This window comes from Rutidosis leptorrhynchoides, chromosome 2 (assembly GCF_046630445.1).
Source record: "Rutidosis leptorrhynchoides isolate AG116_Rl617_1_P2 chromosome 2, CSIRO_AGI_Rlap_v1, whole genome shotgun sequence".
Taxonomy (NCBI): domain Eukaryota; kingdom Viridiplantae; phylum Streptophyta; class Magnoliopsida; order Asterales; family Asteraceae; genus Rutidosis; species Rutidosis leptorrhynchoides.
In genome coordinates this window covers 573659154-573679327 of record NC_092334.1, presented here as the reverse complement: position 1 = coordinate 573679327, position 20174 = coordinate 573659154, and the positions used below count along the sequence as shown (strand labels likewise).

Genomic DNA, 20174 nt, shown 5'->3' with positions numbered 1-20174 from the left:
ATCCTAAATGAATTGCAACCAAATGAGTTATTTACACGATTGTGGAAAGTGATTAATGAGTCTATCACCCGACTCGCATCCACTTATGAGTTCAACTAATACTGGGGTGGTAAATCTTCCCCTCCTTTGCACTAGTGAAACTTTCACATTGAGAACCATCTTTTATCATTGATAACAACCAATTGTCCATCACTTTAGTTTCCATGATCAGTTGCTTAAGTTTACCCTTTTCAGGTTTTGACAAATTTGACACTAACCGTTTTCTCAATGCTCATCCTTCTTGGATGTAGCTCGACGAACCCGCCCATATAACTTTCTCATTGATTTATCAATGACATCAATTTCATCCATGGGTTTACTTAAGGTTTCTTTCATAAATTCTCTGCCACACTTAGTTGGTAAAATAACTTGAGTTGTGCTTGTAGTGTCTTGCACACTAGCAACCGTATGTGGTTTGGTTTTGGGCTTGGGTGGCAAACTAGTGTATTTGCTATGAAAGCTTATACTTTTGCCTTGGTCTCTTAAGATCAACTTCCTGACCCTAAGGTCAAGTAAAGAGCCCGCTGTTGCTAAGAAAGGTCTTCCCAATACAAGGGGTACAACCGGATCTTCTTTTATGTCAACAATAACAAAATCTGCCAGAAATTCCATTTCACCCACTTTAACAATTAAATCCTTGGCGATCCCCACACTTTGACTAATATATTGGTCAATCAATTTAAATCCCGTTTTGGTGGGTGCAAGATCACCAAGGCTTAACCTCGTATAGACAGAGTAGGGCATGAAGTTGATGCTTGCCCCTGAGTCGGCTAATAAAGTTAGCCTTTCCGACCCATTTATATTACATGGAATTAGAAAAGGTCCATGATCGCCCAATTTAGGTGGTAATTTACGCTTTTTAAATATCCCATCACACTCCCTTTTTAGGCAAACGGTGGATGCTTGTTCACATTCCTCCTTTTTGGCCATAAGTGTCTTCAAGAAGTTCCCATAGTTGGGCATATTCTCGAGCACTTCCGCCAATGGTAGTTTGATATAAATATTCTCATTTTTGACTTGGACAGACTTACAATCCACATCCTTAGGATGTTTAGAAAGCAATGCTTGAGAATACGAAATTGGTGCCTCATATTTCCTCATCTTTGGTATAGCATGAACCTCGACCTCGTTCTTTTGCTCCTTTTCCTTCAAATTGTTTCCTACTTTCGCCCCGGTGCCGACCTTGTTCAAATCATCTTCCTTGAAATCATTTCCCATTTTCTCACATGGTGACTCGGTAGTCTCCATGGGCATCACGTTCTTCACAAAATGAGGAATGTAATCGTCCACCTCGGACCAATCCGAAAACTTAAACACTCCAAGCTCCGTTGTGGTGATTTGCAATCCTTCATCCATATCAAATTTAATCCTTCATCCATATCAAATTCTTCTTCCTCAACATCAAATGTAAAGACACAAGGACAATCGTGTTGATCTTTCTCTCTGATTGTAACAATTGAGTTCACTTGAGCGTAATCAGAATATTAGGAGATTTTATATTTTGGTATGGAATTTGATGAACTCGCTTGATTATGGTGTTGGTTGTGATTGATGCTCTCAATGGGAATGGTTCTTGTGTTGTTGTTGTTGTTTTGATTTTGATTATTGCGGTTGTTATTGTAATTGTTGTTGGTGTTTACTTGTGTATTCAATGGTAAAGTTTTTTGAGGTCTCTTGACGACTTGGTTTGACAATCTTCATACGGTGCTCTCAAGGTTTTGGAAAGATGCTTGTTGATGTCATAGTTGTTGCTTTAAAAACTCGTTCTCTTTCAACAGAAATGCCTCAGTTGTCTCCACCTTCTTGATGTAATTTTGCATAATCTCCTCTAAGTTCCTTGACGGTTGAGGTGGTTGAGTGTTTTGTTGGTTTTGGTTAAAGTTGGAAGTATTGTCATTTTGTTGGTATAGTTGAGGTTGGTTTTGATTGTAACCTTGGTTATTTTGGTATTGGTTATAACCTTGGGTTTTTTGATAGCTTTGGTTATAGTTTTGGTTACTTTGGTTGTTATAGGGTTGATTGTTGTAATATTGTTGGTTTTGTGTTTAGTAGTTGTTACTCCGGTTTTGATTGTAGCTTTGGTTTCGGTTTTGGTTATTGAATCCGAGTGGTGGGTTATTTTGGGTGTTGGAGGAAACTTGTCTTTAGTTTTATTGGAAGTGACCTTGGTTGCCTTGGTAGGAGTTGTTGTTTTGACTTGATGAACTTCCTCTTTGATAGTTTTGGTTACCCACATAGTTAACATGTGCATCCGAGTTCACTGAGATATCATCCAAATCGAGTTGATTTCATTGGATGATTTGTGGACAATTCTTTGTAAGGTGAGCTCCATCGCATCTCTCGCATCCCACTTGCATATCAACAAAGGATTATTGGATCTTCTTCAACTCTTTACCACAGGATTGAAATTGGTTGTTTAAACTCGCAAGAGTAACTTGACCGTTGTCACTTTCTACTTGAGATACATTCTTTCTTGGGTAATCCCTAGGTGAGGGATTCCATCCATAGGTATGGATCGAAATATCTTCTAGTAGCTTCTCGGCATCATTTGGTGACTTGTACATGAACACACCTCTCGCGGAGGAATCAAGAATTTTCCTTGTCTTATCATTTGTACCCCGAAAAAAATGTTGATATACTCTCTCTTTGATAAACCGTGTGGTGGACATGCACTTAACATCTTTTTGAAACGAATGTCATACAATGATTCATCACCCCTTTGAGCAAAAGCATTAATCTCCATTTTAAGTATTTCCGCCTTCGATGGTGGAAAGAAATGATTGAGGAAAGTATCACTCAAATCTTGAAACGTTCGAATGGTGTCGGAAGGTAGATCTCTTAACTAAATTTTAGCATCACCTTGAAGAGAAAAGGAGAATGCCCTAAACTTGTATGCATCATCGCTAACATCCTTATGCTTGTAGAGATCACAAATATCATTTAAAGATTGAAGATGCTCAAAGGATTGTCCTGCATTAAACCGTGAAATTGGACATCCTTAAGCATGGTGAAGAAATTTCCCTCGGCTTTCCAATGTTCGGCCCCGATGGGAGATTTAGTAATAGCCGGTGGCACCACCGTAGGTACAATCAACTGTGCATTCCACATGGGTGTATCATTTGGATCTACATTTGGTTCTTGATTTAATGGTGCTCTATTGTTGACCCCACCACCAAATTGGTTATGTTCGGGTGGTCCATCACCTCCTTCCATTTCGTCAATACAAAAAGGTAACACGTCAAAAATTTTCTTTAAACCCCCTTTCTTCTCGTCTCCTATAAACCCCTTGAACTTGCCTCTCCGGATCGGAATACGGATGTTCAAACTCTTGATCCTTTTGGGATCTCATTTTCATACACCGTGGAACCTAACCTTTGATCACAATCACAAAAAACACGGGTTTTCCAAACACAAATATATAATAAACAAGAAAAGTAAATTTTGCAAGGATAAATCCTTACAAAAGGATCGAACAATTAAAAGCTTGATCAAAAATCCAACTAGCTAACCACTCCCCGGCAGCGGCGCCAAAATGTTTTGATGTGCTTGCACAAACATGCTTTCATTTAGATTTATAATTGAATTAAACGTGGACTCAACTAAGGTGACAAGCTCCGAGAAACAATGACTCGGTCATTGTATCAGTAAGTTTTCTGTTTAAGATTCGTCCAAGAGAGCGGTAAATGCTAATTGGATTGATGAAAACTCATAATTATCCTAAGGTTTGTTTGGTTGGGGGTTTGTATTTTGAAACGTTTAAAGAAAACACTTGCATAATTATTAGCAAGCAACTAGAAATGATTAATAACTAACAATATAATAAAAGCATGCACACATGACTATTCCACTTGAAGCATTAGGAATTGTTCTTTTGTCTACTCAAGACCAAATTGTGTTCAAACTATATGTTCTAGTATCCCTACTAGAGTTCTAATGATCAAATCAACATTCGCGAATTCCCATAAGCTCACATCAATAAGATCTAGTTGAATCATGAGAGTGCCATTAGTACTTAACTTGGATTAAAGTCCCCTAAAACCCTTTAGTAATCAAAATCCCTTAAGAAAACCAAACTTCACTATTTTGACTAAGGACCAATTGAAAATCAATCCAAACCAAGAACCCGATCCCTTGAAATTCCCAAATTGATTGTCAAGATCGCCTAAGTGTTGAAGTACAAGTTGCTTCACTAATCAAATCCCTAAGAAGAGTTAGACAACTTATATAATCAAAGTAAAGCCCAAAACAAAGATAGCAAAGGTTCTTTAGCTAATTCTAACAATAAACCTCAATCAGCAACTCATAAGTTTCATTCAAACACAATCATAAACATAAATATTGAACAATCTTTAGCTTACAAGCTTCATAATCAAGTGTACATATAAGATTCTAGCCAAGCATGGCTAGAACAAACACAATACTAGAAGTAAAAGAAGATTCAAATATCATATTGCAATATTAAAGATGAAATTGTACCAAATGAAACTACAACTTTGAGCTAGATGTAGAAGATGAAGATTATGAAGAAACAAGCCTTAGATCTTGAGCTAGCCCCAAATCCTTGATGTAGATGATGAAATTTGATGAAAACTTAATGAAAACCCTAATTATTGAGCTACCAAAACCCTAATTATCCTCAGCCTCCAAAACTGCACTACTTGATTAACTTCATAATGAGAAAAACCCATCTCTTTCTATTTATACTCTTCATTAAAATTCTCCCAGAAAACCCGGTGGAACACCGTTGCTGTATTCAGAACGTCGTTCTTAGTACCCGATAAGGTGGAACGCCGTTCCATTTCATGGAACGTCGTTCCGTTACACTGGAAAGTGGAACTCTGTTCCTTATTTAGGAACGTCGTTCCCAATTCGACCTCTATAAGCTCTGTTTAATTTTTTTCTTCATTTCCTTTGTATTGGGACGTCGTTCTTTAGACCTGGAACGCCCTTTTCTGCAGGTGGAACGTCGTTCCTTAGTTTGGAACGTCGTTCCCATGTATTGGAACGTCATTCTTTGTCAGATTTAAGCACTTTGCAGTTTTCTTGATCATTTGCATAACATATTGGTCAATTTTACACCAATTTCATACTCAAGACTGTAGCCATTCTTAGAACGTGACTTTTCCCGTTTTCTTCAGTTTTAAAGCACAATGAAATCAAAACCGAGTAGAACGAGGTAGATATTGCGTAAGAAACATAGTGTAAATGAGCAATATCAAATGTCTATAGATACTTGGTCACGAATGAGCTCGACAATTCTATCATCAAATGCCTCTTGAAACGCTTCCTTCATTTTACGGGTGAAAACCGGAGAATAATTATCCAGCTCCTCTTCCATCCTAGCGATAACATTATCATTACCAGTCGTATCGCCTTGATCTCCATCGGTCGACATTCTGAAAATTTGAGATCAATTAGACACCATAAACCTAGTAAATAAAACACACTCGCGACCTTATCTCGCTCAATACTCGTTGCACTTCACTAATTTGACGCGGTGCACAACCGTAATAGTGGGGGCCAAGCACTATTACACTCGCATACCGTATCAAACTCGTTGATACAAAAAATATATTGCTTGTCTGCTTGATAATACACATCTACAACATCTTGTTAGTTCATCTATTCACTAAGACACTAATCATTCCCGACCCGACCCGTATTTCTACAATTCCCGCATATAAAACATACAACAAATTAGTCTAAGTCTAGGCACTTATCTCAAAGTCACCTAGATCCCTTAGACCATGCTCTGATACCACTTAAAACGACTTAAACCCGTTCTCTTAAAAACGACACATTTTTTATACAGAGAATCAGTGTGGCGCGCAGAATCCCCGCACGGCGCTATATACAACAGTTTTTCAAAACATAACTTTAACCCATACCTGATTACCAACTCATGCCCATCCCGTGGCGTGCAGATGACCTTTGCGACGCACTACAAAGCTGGATTTCATGACAGAAGTTGAAGACAAGTCCGCACTTCAACAAAATTCACCAAACTAATTCAAATATATTATTTATCACCATGAAACTTCTGGTACCAATCAAAAGCCTTAATTATCAAGTTTTAACATCAAAATAAAATTTAGTAACCGCTTGAGTTATCAGCAACCCAATACAAGACCACATGACAATATTGACCCAAATGGGTTTAGTACAAAACATGGACCCGAGCATGGTATTTGGGTTTATAATAACCCAAACTAAGCAAAACATCCAAAGGAAATCTTTTAAGCACAATTCCACAAAGTCAAGCTAGCTACAAATCTTACCATTTCCTTTGTCCACACATGAATCTATAAAAAGATAAACAAAAAAGAGGATAAGTCACACAAAACACAATTTGACCCATTTGTAGGTCAACACTAAAATTTAAGTTAACAACAAACTCAAACAACAACATAATCACTATCACACAAGTGTTCGAGTGATTATGACCATTTTTTAAGACTCACACTAGAAAAATTCGTCATTAAACCCTAGACCACAACATTAGGGTCTTTCATACCCAATTTACAAACTAAAACTTTCAAATTTCACTAGAAATGTGGTTTATAACCCATTACCAGTCCAAACCTTAACCCTCGATCAAAACAACACAAAAGATTCGAATTAGGGTTTTACCTTAAATGTAAAATCGAGGTAGATGATTGTAACCCAAGGATTTGGGTTCCAATTTAGGTTGAACTAGCTTCTTCTTCACAAAAAGGAGCTTCCTCTCTCTCTATAATACCTTCTCACTCTAACTTGGGTATGTTTTCTTGAGGATGAAAATGGAGAAAATGCAAGTCTGGATCTGGATTAACCCAATAAGCTCGTCCATACAATGTTGCCTTTAACTCCACATTTTTACAATATTTACACATCAGTCCTTGGTCTGCCATCACATCGGTGCGACACGCCAACTTACTGTGTGGCGCGAAGTAAAGTGTGCGGTCAAGCATGGGCTTACATGTTGTGGAGAGAATTTTAAATATGATTGATAATCAGGTGAAATAATGGATAACAAAAATTGAATTATTAAAATTTTTCCAATCAAAATTTAATTTGTCCCGTTGTTATTTCGGTGGAAGTAGATACAAAACAAAAACATTTTCCACCCTATAAAAGGCCTTGCCCTAATGTCATGTCATATAATGGAGAATTTAGGGAATAGTCTAAGGGGTCGTTTACTTTTTCGAATGTGACTTTGTTTCAGTTTGACTCTTATTATGGAAGGGTGTCTGATTCCATGTCTCCTGAAAACGAACCAGTTTCCAGATTAAGTGACAAAGAAACAAAAATTTGATTACTGAATTAAGATTTGTACAGAAACAGACCATTAAGTGGTAAGTAAACATGTCCTAAGTAGCATTAAAAACCCTAATGTCATGTCATTCGACGAAGAATTTACAACGACGTAGGGAATGGTCTTTTTTTAGAACGGTCGTTTCGGAATCACCCAGAGAGGTTTTAACCACATTCGCGATCATATTCCTAGACACACACTTCTAGGATGTTTCCAATGACCCCACGCAGATATCAATCCAAACGAACATGTATATTGTGAAAAATCATTGTAATTATCCCTTGCGGGACTCGAAACCGTGACCTACCGAACCCCATGAGTATACCTATGGAGGTACAACTACCACTGAAGTAAGCGTGCGATGGTAAGTAGGGTACACAAAAGCAAATGTTCCCGTGTTCTATATAAAAGTAAAGTGGCCTTAAAATTGTGAACAATAGTAGTTGGTTAATTGTTGATATTCAAGAAAAAAAAACACATTCAACATGTAAACAACATGGAACATGGGAATAAATATTCTCATAACTCCATTACTTTGCGTTCAAACTTAAAATGGTTAATTACATAGTATTAAGCAAGTGTGCTTGTGGTTAAACATCACATGCATCAATGTTAGATATATTTCCACACCTCACGTTTATAGAATTGAATATTGTTGTTGTCCCATATTTTTACAATCAGTATAACTACTTTTTGACGAAGAAACATAAACATATACTCCCTCCGCCTCAAATTCTATTGTCTACCATTTTTTTGGAATGTTCAATCCAAATTAATTATCTACTTTCATAAATGGAGAAGCATAATGTGATAAAGTTTTTTGGTGCTCATATTATATACATATAAGACAAAATGATATGTAAAAAGTAAGGAGTAAGACCTTAAAGTTAACAAAAAGTACATGTGACATTTATTTTTTCTTAAACTATGTGTTTTTTGTCTGGGATAATAGATTATGGACGGAGATCGAGAGTATAACCAAGGAAATTTCATTAATCGATGAATGAACCTATCAAGAAGATACAGAGGACCCCAACAGGTGTCGAACAAGAAACCGAAACTTAACACCTACCTAGCCAAAAACGACGATCTACAAGCGAACCGAGTCGGAGATAAAAGGCCAAACCAAACAAACAACACCAAACCAAAACTAACTACCACTTATTAACTAAACAAAACCTACAAGAAGCAAATCTAAACACGTATATTGACGAAAAAAACCACATCTAACAAGAGAAAAGCAAACATAAGACGTCACGACCAAACGAACCATACAGTTTCATTTCTCATTCCAAGGTGGCTCCGGAGAATGTTTTGGTTGATGTGGGAGTGTTGGATAGTGGCTCTAAAAGGACCTTTTTAAAGGTTCATGTTTTAGCAATGTTATTGGTGTTTGGGATTCAGCGGACTTTGATATAGGGGGACATTGTGTTATTGATAAAGGATTGTCATACTTTGCTTTGATCGCTAACAAGTTGATTAGTAAAAAAGATAAGAATCCTCTTGTTGATGACTCGGCTCCGTGGGCTCTAGCTGCGAGGTGATTCTTTTTTCGATTTTCTTGACGAAGTCATGAAAGGCTATGAGGGTGACAAACTGGAAGTTATTCTCATCAATTCAAGTGATCCGCCCAAACCTTTGAGTAAACAGAAGAAACCTAGAAAGAAAAGGGTGATTCAAGGTGTCGAAATGAAATAATTTACCGAGTTTGCGAAACACATTTGATCGTGAGGTTTTTGGTGTTGTGTCTTCTTTCGGTGGTTTAGTGCGAAGATAGTCTCCAATCTCGCCTCGACGTTTTAATTTGGCACCCTCTTTGTTGCCTTCCATGCTCTTCTTGTATTTTTTTTTTGAACGGCGATTTTGCATCAGCGTATCATTTATTTCAACGACACTCATCATTTGCACTCACACACGCTAGGAGGAAACTCCACAGTCCGGGTTGCTCAGCAACTAATCGCGGACCCCGGGTTGCTCGGCAACTAATCTCGAGTTATTAGTTGCCTTCGATAGTTGAGCTCGGATGTATTATCGTATGATTATATGTGCTTGGGATTCATTATTTTGAATGAAGTTTTTCTCATAGTTATAAAGTTATCTTTTTCGGGCAAAAAAAAAAAAAAAATTTACTCCAGTGTCTAGTTAATCAAAATTTAGACATATCAAACTTAAGAATGGAAGTGTAATTATATAAAGTTAAGGGTGTAAATCATAACATTATCGAGATTACATTAGCATGTAAACAAAAGAGTTCCAACTAATTTCCCCTCCATTTCTTTTGATTTCCAATTTTGTTTTTGTTTTGTTTTGTTTTCCCATAAAAACAAACAATTCTTTTTAATTCTTCAAAAAATCAAATCAAAGGAGCTGCGGATCTGTTCCCCAAAGGGTTTCTCCAAATCTTCATGTCTTCTTATTCTTGATCCAAACAGATATCTGAAATTTCAGTTTTGTTGGAGAGATTTATCGTTTGGGTTTTAGGGTAAAAATCAATGGCGGGTGGGCAGAGATCGAAAAAGAATGAGGAAGAAATTGAGGTGGAATTAAGGAGAGACCCTTATGAGGTTCTTGGTGTTTCTCGTAGCTCAACAAATTAAAACTGCTTACCGTAAATTGGCTTTAAAGTATGTACCTTATTTTACAATCTTCATTATTTAATCTATATAAAATGTAAATATGTAATATGTAATAATTAGTTCTTTATTGTTAATTACAACATTCATATTCTGTCCATCCCGAAATAAGTTTCCCATACTATTTTTGTGAATCTAAGAGATGTTTGATAGTTGTGATTCAATATAAGTTTGACATAATTTATTTAAGATATAAATGAATAATAGTCGTGATAAATGAGGATAAGCTTTGGAGTTTAATGATATTTATTATTATTAGTTATTCAGAACAGAGGACGGAGGGAGTATGATTTATTTTTATTTATTCCTTGTTATAGAAATTAGTAGTAGTAAATTACATTACAAATTTACAAGTACTGTATAATTTATTCGATTATTTCTTGTTGTTCTGTTAGTGCTAAATAAATATTTGTAGTAAGCATTAAATAATATGATACTAAAAGTTATGACATCTTCATTTTTCAAGTATATGTTTGTTTATTGGTTGACAATTTGAAGTTTATTTTCTTTAATTAGTATGACGTTGTTAACTTCTTAAACCTTATTCTATTTGTACTAAATGCCCTTTAAATTATGTTCAATTATTATTGATTAGGGGCATAATAGCTTACATGACTACTAATTTGATCATTTAGACTCAAACTACATACTATAGATTATAGAATTATTATTGAGTTATTTATCTTTGTTTAGGTACCATCCTGACAAAAATGTAAATGACCCTAAAGCAGTTGATATGTTTAACGAGATCACTTATTCATATAATATATTGTCTGATCAAGATAAACGCCAACAATATGACAGTGCTGGTTTTGAGGTGGGATCCTTTTCATATATAATCGATACAACCACAATTTAAAATGCTTGCTGACGCTGTATAGTCTTGTGCTTAGGCTATCGAAGCTGAAAGGCAGGATTTGGAGCTAGATCTTTCAAGTTTGGGTGCTATGAATACTGTAGTTGCTGCAATTTTCAGGTCTTTTTAACGTCACGTTGTTTATTAATTCGTTCTTTACATTTTCTTCATGTTTACTAATTACTATACATGTCCGATTAAAACATATGTGTTGTTGACAGCAAACTTGGAGTTCAAATTAAAACACTTGTATCAGCGGCCGTGTTGGAGGATGCGATAAACGGTGCGGTTCCTACCCATCCACTTGCTTTAGGGAAACCAATTTCTAGAAAGGTAGGTTACTGATGAGGCCCCTTGTTTAATTTATATTAATAATTTTATTTATTTATCTATATATATATATTTATGTTGTGATTGTTCATATGGATAGAAGCTTGCATTTCTGAACAGGTTGAAAAGCAATGTGCTCATTTCTATTCTGTTAGGGTGACAGAGAAGGAAGCACAGGCTGGAATAGTTTGCCGAGTCCAATCAGCAGAAAAAAGCAAGTTTAAGGTCGGTAAATTACTGGTTTTGTTTTCAAGATCTTTTGTATACATCGTCTGCTTAAATTTATCGTGTCTAATTAACTAGCTTTAACGTGTGCTAAATATGATACTATTGCAAATGACTTTCCTATTCTAGTATCTGTTAATAATTCCAACAGGAATTTTAATTTTGTAGCTTTTGTATTTTGACCGGGACGAAAATGGTGGACTGAATCTTGCTTTGCAGGTATGAAGGTTCCCCTGTAACGTTGTTTTTACGCTTATTATAACCTTATTATCAAAGCTGATTTTTCTTGCATTTGAATTAAATTTAGGTACTATCATGAATTAGTATAATCTTTTAGTGCTTATACAAAAATTCATAAATATACCAACTTTGATATATTCAATTTCAGGAGGATAGTGCGAAAAAAGGAAAGGTGACAGCTGCTGGGATGTATTTTCTTGGTTTCCCAGTTTATAAATTGGATACACCATCTAGCGTAGTAAGTAAATTATAATTTACATTCATAATTATCTTAAACATAACTTTCCTGTTTTTTTCAATTCATAATGTTTCTTTTGAATTGGCTCCAGATGGCTAAGAAGGATCCAGATTCTGCTTTCTTCAAAAAGCTTGAAGGATTTCAGCCATGTGAAATCAATGAATTTAAACCTGGCGTTCATACTTTCGCCGTTTATGGTCAGATTCATGAGACCATACTTATTTTGATTTAGGTTTGATGGTCAACTGTGTGTATCTGACCCACATTATTTGTGCAGGTGATAATTTTTTTAAGAGTGCTAGCTACACAATTGAAGTTCTTACTGCAGCTTCATTTGCTAATGAGAAGGAGAATCTTCGAGCTGTTGAAGCGCAGATTTCTACAAAACGAACAGAAATCTCTAAATTTGAAGCAGAGTATAGACAGGTTTGTTTACAAAATCAGGTTTAAACATGAATGTAGGTCTGTAAATAACTAAATATTATATATCTCAGGTTCTTTCACAGTTTACAGATATGACAAGCAGATATACCCAAGAAATGCAAGCGGTATGTTCAAATAATTCTGTGTTTCACTTATTGAATTCATATTACAGATTGAAACTAAACACATGCCAACCATCATCATCATCATTCGCTAAATAGACCAATCAAAACTATACTTTTTACCGTTGCGCACCTATTTGCATTCTATTTCTTTTTTGTTTTTCATGCAAATTAATAAAATTTTAACATTAGACCACCCCTTAGGGCGTCAGATTCACTTTTGCCTGTGAGGTGGCGAAATTTGACGCCCCTAACGCCTGTTACGGGTGTCAAATTTGACATTTTTGGGGCGTCACCATTACACAATTTTGACATTCACCATAACACAAATTTAAAATTTGACACTTCCAATTCACAATCATAATGTTATTTCTCCTCCCAAAAATACCAAATTTGACTCCACGTAACGGGTAGTTTGAAGTCACATACTTATGGTAATGTGTGCATTATTTAAATGGTGCAAACCTATAAAGGAATGTGATAATTGGTGCCAATTCTCTAGATCATATGTGATAGGAATTGTATGTTAATAAAGGGTATGATTGATACTTGTAGATTGATGAGCTTCTTAAACAAAGAAACGACATACAAGCCTCATACACGACCAACCCACAAACGAAGAATAGTAATAGTAGTAGTAGTAGCAGCAGCAAAAGTAAGACTAGGGGTCTTATAAAAGATAAAAAAGTGTCGATAGATGACGGAACAAAGAAGAAGTGGTTTGATATCCGTGTAAAGATGAACAAGAGAAAGCCTTAAAATCTAAAAGATTTAGTCTTTTCAACAAGTGCGGATATATACAAAACTAGCGATGGCCCGCTAGCTCCACGTGCATTTCATTTGTACAATGGTTGAAGTTCGAGCTAGCAGGTTTATACATGTAGATAGATGTAGATAATGCTCGAGACAGATGTTTCGATTTACAAATTTGGTTGGTTGGGTTGGGTGGGGTGGGGTGTAAAGCTGCTGACATCTGTATAATTTTTTCCCCTTTGTCTTGTGTTTTTGTAAGTCTCTGGTGTTTCAAAACTATATGCAACTGTATGTTAGACAATAGTTTCTATTTAATTAGTTAGAACTAGTGAAATGACCCGTGGAAACACGGGTCTGTTTAAACGAAACAGTTTAATGATATGTTTTAGGTATTAAGTGAATGTAAATGTTAAAGTCATTTTTTTATTGACCCGTGGAATCACGGATTCCGACTAAGAAAACTTGTCGTTGATTTTACAAACATAAAGTTCGCTCAAAGTTGAATATTTATATTTATATTTATATTTTTAATAATAATAATAATTATTAATAATACTCCGTAATAAATGTCTTTTATATTTTTTAGATAAATAAAATTACAATTTATGAAAGATTAATATTTCCTTTTATAAAAGATTTTGTATTATTTTTTTTAATTAAATTAATATATAATTATTACATCAAAATTATGAAAAGTAAGGATAATTTAGCTTAATGATGATGTCATTATTTTAGAGGTTTATTAGACTATATAGATTAATAGCATCACCTTTGTCGGTGTCTTTTTCTTTTTGGAAGCAGATTCCATATACAGGCTACAAATTGATCAATATTGAGTTTTCTATTTTGGAAGTTGGAAAATAAAAAATATACGTATGTAGGAGTGGTATATGTTTATATATTATACATACAGAACACTTATAAGGTTTTCCATGCTGCTGAGAAAGATAGATGTATGTGATTTAACTAGATTATTGTGTGACCGTTTCCAATTCTTTTCTCTAGCAAATTTTTTTTTTTTTTTTTTTTTTTTTTGGCAAAAAACGGAATATCATAAATAAGAATGGCCTAGCCACCAAAGTGATGACCAGCCCGATTACATAAGTTGGACCTTATGGATCTTTATAGAATCAGATCACAAGGCCCATTACACAAATTAAAAGGATCAAATCCTTTTGTACACGGAATGCTATAACGTGAATGTTATCCATACAAAACATTTGAGATGCAAAATATCCATACAAAAACGTGAATACTATCCTTCTTTTCGATTCTTCCACTTGCTTTAAAATACGCCATTGATTCTTTAACTCGCTAAATATATCGATTTCTTGTAGCGTTTTGTGATGGGAGAAATCATTATTACCGACGAACGATACACATGCTGCTTCCGTATTTCGTTCATAATTGGGACCTTTACTTCTCTAACGATTCTTGGATAGCCACACATTAATTGTACTTAAACTTAGATCACCACTCATCTAACCATTGTCTTCGTTCCTTACAACTGAGGTCCCTCGTATTTCATAAGGCTAACCTCGTTATTGCTATTTGATAGAAAGTGTTGGTGGCTCAACGTACATGCTCTTCGCACTCAAACAAGTATTTCTTCAACTCAACAAAATATTTACCTGGGTTGACGAATGTAGCAATAGGATTTGGATTTGTGGAGCGTTATGTCATCGGAGAAACTGTTAAGGCCATCATCTTTAATGTCAATATGATCAGAATAATCAAAAAGCCTCTTTATTTGATTGCCACCTTTAGATATCAGATTACATTTCCTAGCATTTTGAGTTACATCTTTGCCTTCAAGTTCTTGACGTTTGGAACTATATCGAAAAGGTTGAGCAAGGATTTCTGCAAACTTATTCTTGTGATATCTAACAACCAAACGACCAAAAAGATATGATACTAAAGAGGTTTAAAACTGAAACCTTTTACGAAAATGTCAGAACCCAACCACTAGACTATTTTAGGGTGATTAATATGGATGGTTTTCTTGTTTATTATGAGAAGGGGAGAATTTAAAGGTTTTCTTGGATATCCCATAGTCGTTTCATACTCTTTTCCCGATCACTTAGTGATCAAGCATAGAATAATCGGGTCGGGTTCGGTCCATGTTTGACATCAGTGAAGGAGGATAAGGGTCAATTGGGTTTAACACTCCGGTCCGGAGTACCGTGAATAACCCCCTGCGAGATGAGGATCCCAGCGGGGGTGGCTAAACATAGACCCACCATCGGCGGGTAGTCCGGTCAACGATGGCTCGCGCTAAGTTGTAGGGTTCATGTTCATCGAACGTTACCTGTATATCAAGAATGTCTAGTGAAATGCTATAAGACCGGTAGCGCGGGTGTAATTGCGCTATGCGCTGCTGTTGTTAGAGTATATGTGTGTGAAGTGAATTCTGGATCCCATGTTGTGGACGAAGTACTGTATTTATAGGGCAATCTTTCTTGTCTTTTATCGCCACGTAATAAGGTTAAAAGGATCGTGGCCTGCAGAGGCGGATAGAGTGTATTAAGAGGGGGGCGCCCGCCCCCGGTGGATTTCGAAATATTAGTGCAAATTTTTTCGGTTTTTTGATTTTGCCCCCGGTGGAAAAAATTTTTTGCCCCAAACCCTTCATCTTTTGCCCCAAAGCCTCCATATTTTGCCCCAAAACCTTCGTATTTTGCCTAAAAACCTTCAAATTTTGCTAAAAAAAAACTCTATATTTTGCCCCAAAACCTCTATATTTTGCAAAAAAAAAAAAAAAAAAAAAATTCCCTACTTTTAAAAAAAATTTCGCCCTCGGTGAAAATTTTTCCTGGATCCGCCACTGGTGGCCTGCCAATAGTACATCTTCGAGCAAGCTGATCTGACAAAAGCAAAAAGTGTTCTTGTCGGACTTGACCTTTTGTTTGCCAGGTGTCCTCTGCCAGCTACAGCATCGCCTTACATGTGGATGCTGCCAATGCGCGCGGATGGGATTGGCGCCATGGTTGTCACTATAGCGCTATATGCCTTAACGCGAGCCCTTGTAAATCCTTAAGGCGATGCTGTTTGATGCGCTACACGAGCTGATCAGGTATGCGTATCATTAAGTCCCCCTAGTTCAATGGTATGCGCAGGAACTGCGCATGGCGTTGAACTCAACTTGTAACCACCGTTCATCCATTCTTTTCCACGCGCCTCTGCTTTCTTCTACTTATATTTCAACAAAGTATTTTGTCCTGCTGCATTAAATGCAAAGAAATCGAAGCGACGTTTGTTAGTTGATACAGTTGTCATTCCGCCATTTTCGCCGCCCTCGGTTACCTCGTACTTCTTCCTTTCCAGCTTTTGACACGTGGCTCCATCTCCGCCTTACATATTTTAACCGCCCTTTTTCAACTTCTCTTGAGGCCTCTTCCGTGTTTTTACTCCTCTATAAATACCTCATAATCATCTCTTTCACTTTTTACTCCATCTGTGCTCTCTAACCTTGCGCAAATCTTCTCGGCTTATTACTTCGACTTCGTCCTTTTAGCCCTTTCAGGTTAGCGCGCGTTTAGTCTTTTTTCTTACGATCTTTTGAATTATTTGTTAATAGATGGCATCTTCTTCGTCTACTTCTGAGCCTCCAAACTGCGAGGTCATTAGGTCTGTTATGACGAGGCGCAAAATCGCGCTTTTGGTTGATTGGTACCCACATTTGGCCGATTTGAATCCTACAGTGCCCCTACCTGATCAGCGCGCAAATGATGTTATTGACGGTAAGATCACTATATATCGACAAGTCATGGTAGAAGGAAATGTGCACTATCCTTCCACTCCTTTTTTCATGGAGGTTCTCAACCATTTCAACATCGGTATGGGCCATTTGAACCCGTATAGCGCGTGTCGCGTTAATCTTTTTGAGATGATTTGCCACCATTACCGGTTTCCTCCGTCGCTGGATTTGTTTAAGAACGTATTCTCCTACCGCAAAAACCAACAAAGTTGGTATTCTTTTAACGATAGGATTAACTTTGTGAAGCGCCTGAAAGCTGGGGTGCACAGGAAGTGGAAGAACTCGTTCTTCTTAATATGCTATATATATATTAAAATATCGTTACAACGATAATCGTTTCGTATATGCCTCGTTTCGAAATCCTTAAGTTAGTAGTCTTGTTTTTACTTATGTAGTTCATTGTTAAAACACTTAATGATATAATTACTTATCATTTTAACATGTTAAATATAGTGTAACAATGTACTAATATGATTCATATATATTTAGTAAGACGTGGTTATAACGATAATCGTTATATGTATCGTTTCGAGTTTCTTACGTCGATAGTCTCATTTTTAAGTATATAACTCATTGTTACCATAATTAATGAGATATTTGATTATCATTAAATCATGTTAGACATATATATTTATTAATATATGTATCATCATGTCATATACCACTTATAGCGTTCGTGAATCATCGGTCAAACTGGGTAATCAGACGTTTACATAATTTTCGTTTCTATTAACCAAGTCTTAACAAGTTTGATTGCTTAACATGTTGGAAACATTTAATCATGCAAATATAGTTTTCATTTAATATATAAACATAGAAAAGTTCGAAAAAGTTCGGGTTACTACAGTACCTACCCGTTAAAATAAATTTCGTCCCGAAATTTAAGCAGTTGAAGGTGTTGGCTCATCTTCTGGAAATAAGTGCGGGTATTTCTTCTTCATCTCATCTTCACGTTCCCAGGTGAACTCGGGTCCTCTACGAGCATTCCATCGAACCTTAATGATTTTTATTTTATTTTGCTTGAGTCTTTTAACCTCACTATCCATTATTTCGACGGGTTCTTCAATGAATTGAAGTTTTTCGTTGATTTTGATTTCGTCTAACGGAATAGTGAGATCTTCTTTAGCAAAACATTTCTTCAAATTCGAGACGTGGAAAGTGTTATGTACACCAGCGAGTTGTTGAGGTAACTCGAGTTGGTAAGCTACCGGTCCGATACGATCAATAATTTTGAATGACCCAATATACCTTGGATTTAGTTTTCCCCGTTTACCAAATCGAACAACGCCTTTCCAAGGTGCAACTTTAAGCATGACCATCTCTCCAATTTCAAATTCTATATCTTTTCTTTTAAGGTCTGCGTAACTCTTTTGTCGATTTTGGGCGGTTTTCAATCGTTGTTGAATTTGGATGATCTTCTCGGTAGTTTCTTGAATAATTTCTGGACCCGTAATTTGTCTATCCCCCACTTCATTCCAACAAATTGGAGACCTGCACTTTCTACCATAAAGTGCCTCAAACGGCGCCATTTCGATACTCGAATGGTAACTGTTGTTGTAGGAAAATTCTGCTAACGGTAGATGTCGATCCCAATCATTTTCAAAATCAATAACACATGCTCGTAGCATGTCTTCCAAGGTTTGTATCGTCCTTTTGCTTTGCCCATCAATTTGTGGATGATAGGCAGTACTCATGTCTAGACGAGTCCCTAACGCTTGTTGCAACGTCTGCCAGAACCTTGAAATAAATCTGCCATCCCTATCAGAGATAATAGAGACGGGTATTCCATGTCTGGAGACAACTTCTTTCAAGTACAATCGCGCCAATTTCTCCATTTTATCATCTTCCCTCATTGGCAGGAAATGTGCTGATTTGGTGAGACGATCAACTATTACCCAAATAGTATCATAGCCACTTGCAGTCTTTGGCAATTTAGTAATGAAATCTATGGTAATGTTTTGCCATTTCCATTCCGGGATTTCTGGTTGTTGAAGTAGACCTGATGGTTTCTGATGTTCAGCTTTGACCTTAGAACATGTCAAACATTCTCCTACGTATCTTGCAATATCGGCTTTCATACCCGACCACCAGAAATGTTTCTTGAGGTCCTTGTACATTTTTCCCGTTCCGGGATGTATTGAATATCTGATTTTATGTGCTTCCTTAAGTACCATTTCTCTCACATCTCCAAATTTTGGTACCCAAATTCTTTCAGCCTTATACCCAGTTCCGTCTTCTCGAATAATAAGGTGTTTCTCTGATCCTTTGGGTATTTCATTCTTCAAATTCCCTTCTTTTACAACTCCCTGTTGCGCCTCCTTTATTTGAGTAGTAAGGTTAGTACGAATAATTATATTCATTGCTTTTACCCGTATAGGTTCTCTGTCCTTTCTACTTAGAGCGTCGGCTACCACATTCGCCTTCCCCGGGTGGTAACGGATCTCGAAATCGTAATCATTCAACAATTCAATCCACCTGCGCTGTCTCATATTCAGTTGTTTCTGATTAAATATATGTTGAAGACTTTTGTGGTCGGTATATATAATACTCTGGACCCCATATAAGTAGTGCCTCCAAGTCTTTAACGCAAAAACAACATCACCTAATTCTAAATCGTGAGTCGTATAATTTTGCTCGTGAATCTTCAATTGTCTAGACGCGTAAGCAATTACCTTCGTTCGTTGCATCAATACACAACCAAGACCTTGCTTCGAAGCGTCACAATAAACTACAAAATCATCATGACAATATAGGTGCCGTAGTTAGCTTTTTTCTTCAACAACTGAAACGCTTTCTCTTGTTCATCCTTCCATTCAAATTTCTTCCCTTTATGCGTTAATGCAGTCAAGGGTTTTGCTATTTTGGAAAAATCTTGGATGAATCTTCTGTAGTAACCAGCCAATCCTAAAAATTGGCGTATATGCTTCGGAGTTTTCGGGGTTTCCCACTTTTCAACAGTTTCAATCTTTGCTGGATCCACCTTAATACCTTCTTTGTTCACTATGTGACCGAGGAATTGAACTTCTTCCAACCAAAATGCACACTTTGAAAACTTAGCGTACAATTCTTCCTTCCTCAATACTTCTAACACCTTTCTCAAATGTTCTTCGTGCTCTTGATCATTTTTTGAGTAAATAAGTATGTCATCGATGAAAACAATGACAAACTTGTCAAGGTATGGTCCACACACTCGGTTCATAAGGTCCATGAACACAGCTGGTGCGTTAGTCAACCCAAACGGCATAACCATGAACTCGTAATGAC

At 36.5% G+C, this 20174-nt stretch overlaps 1 pseudogene; it reads left to right on the top strand.

Moving 5' to 3' along the window:
- Positions 1–9825: 9825 nt before the first annotated feature.
- LOC139889827 (chaperone protein dnaJ 16-like) lies at positions 9826–13159 on the top strand (annotated as a pseudogene).
- Positions 13160–20174: the final 7015 nt, after the last annotated feature.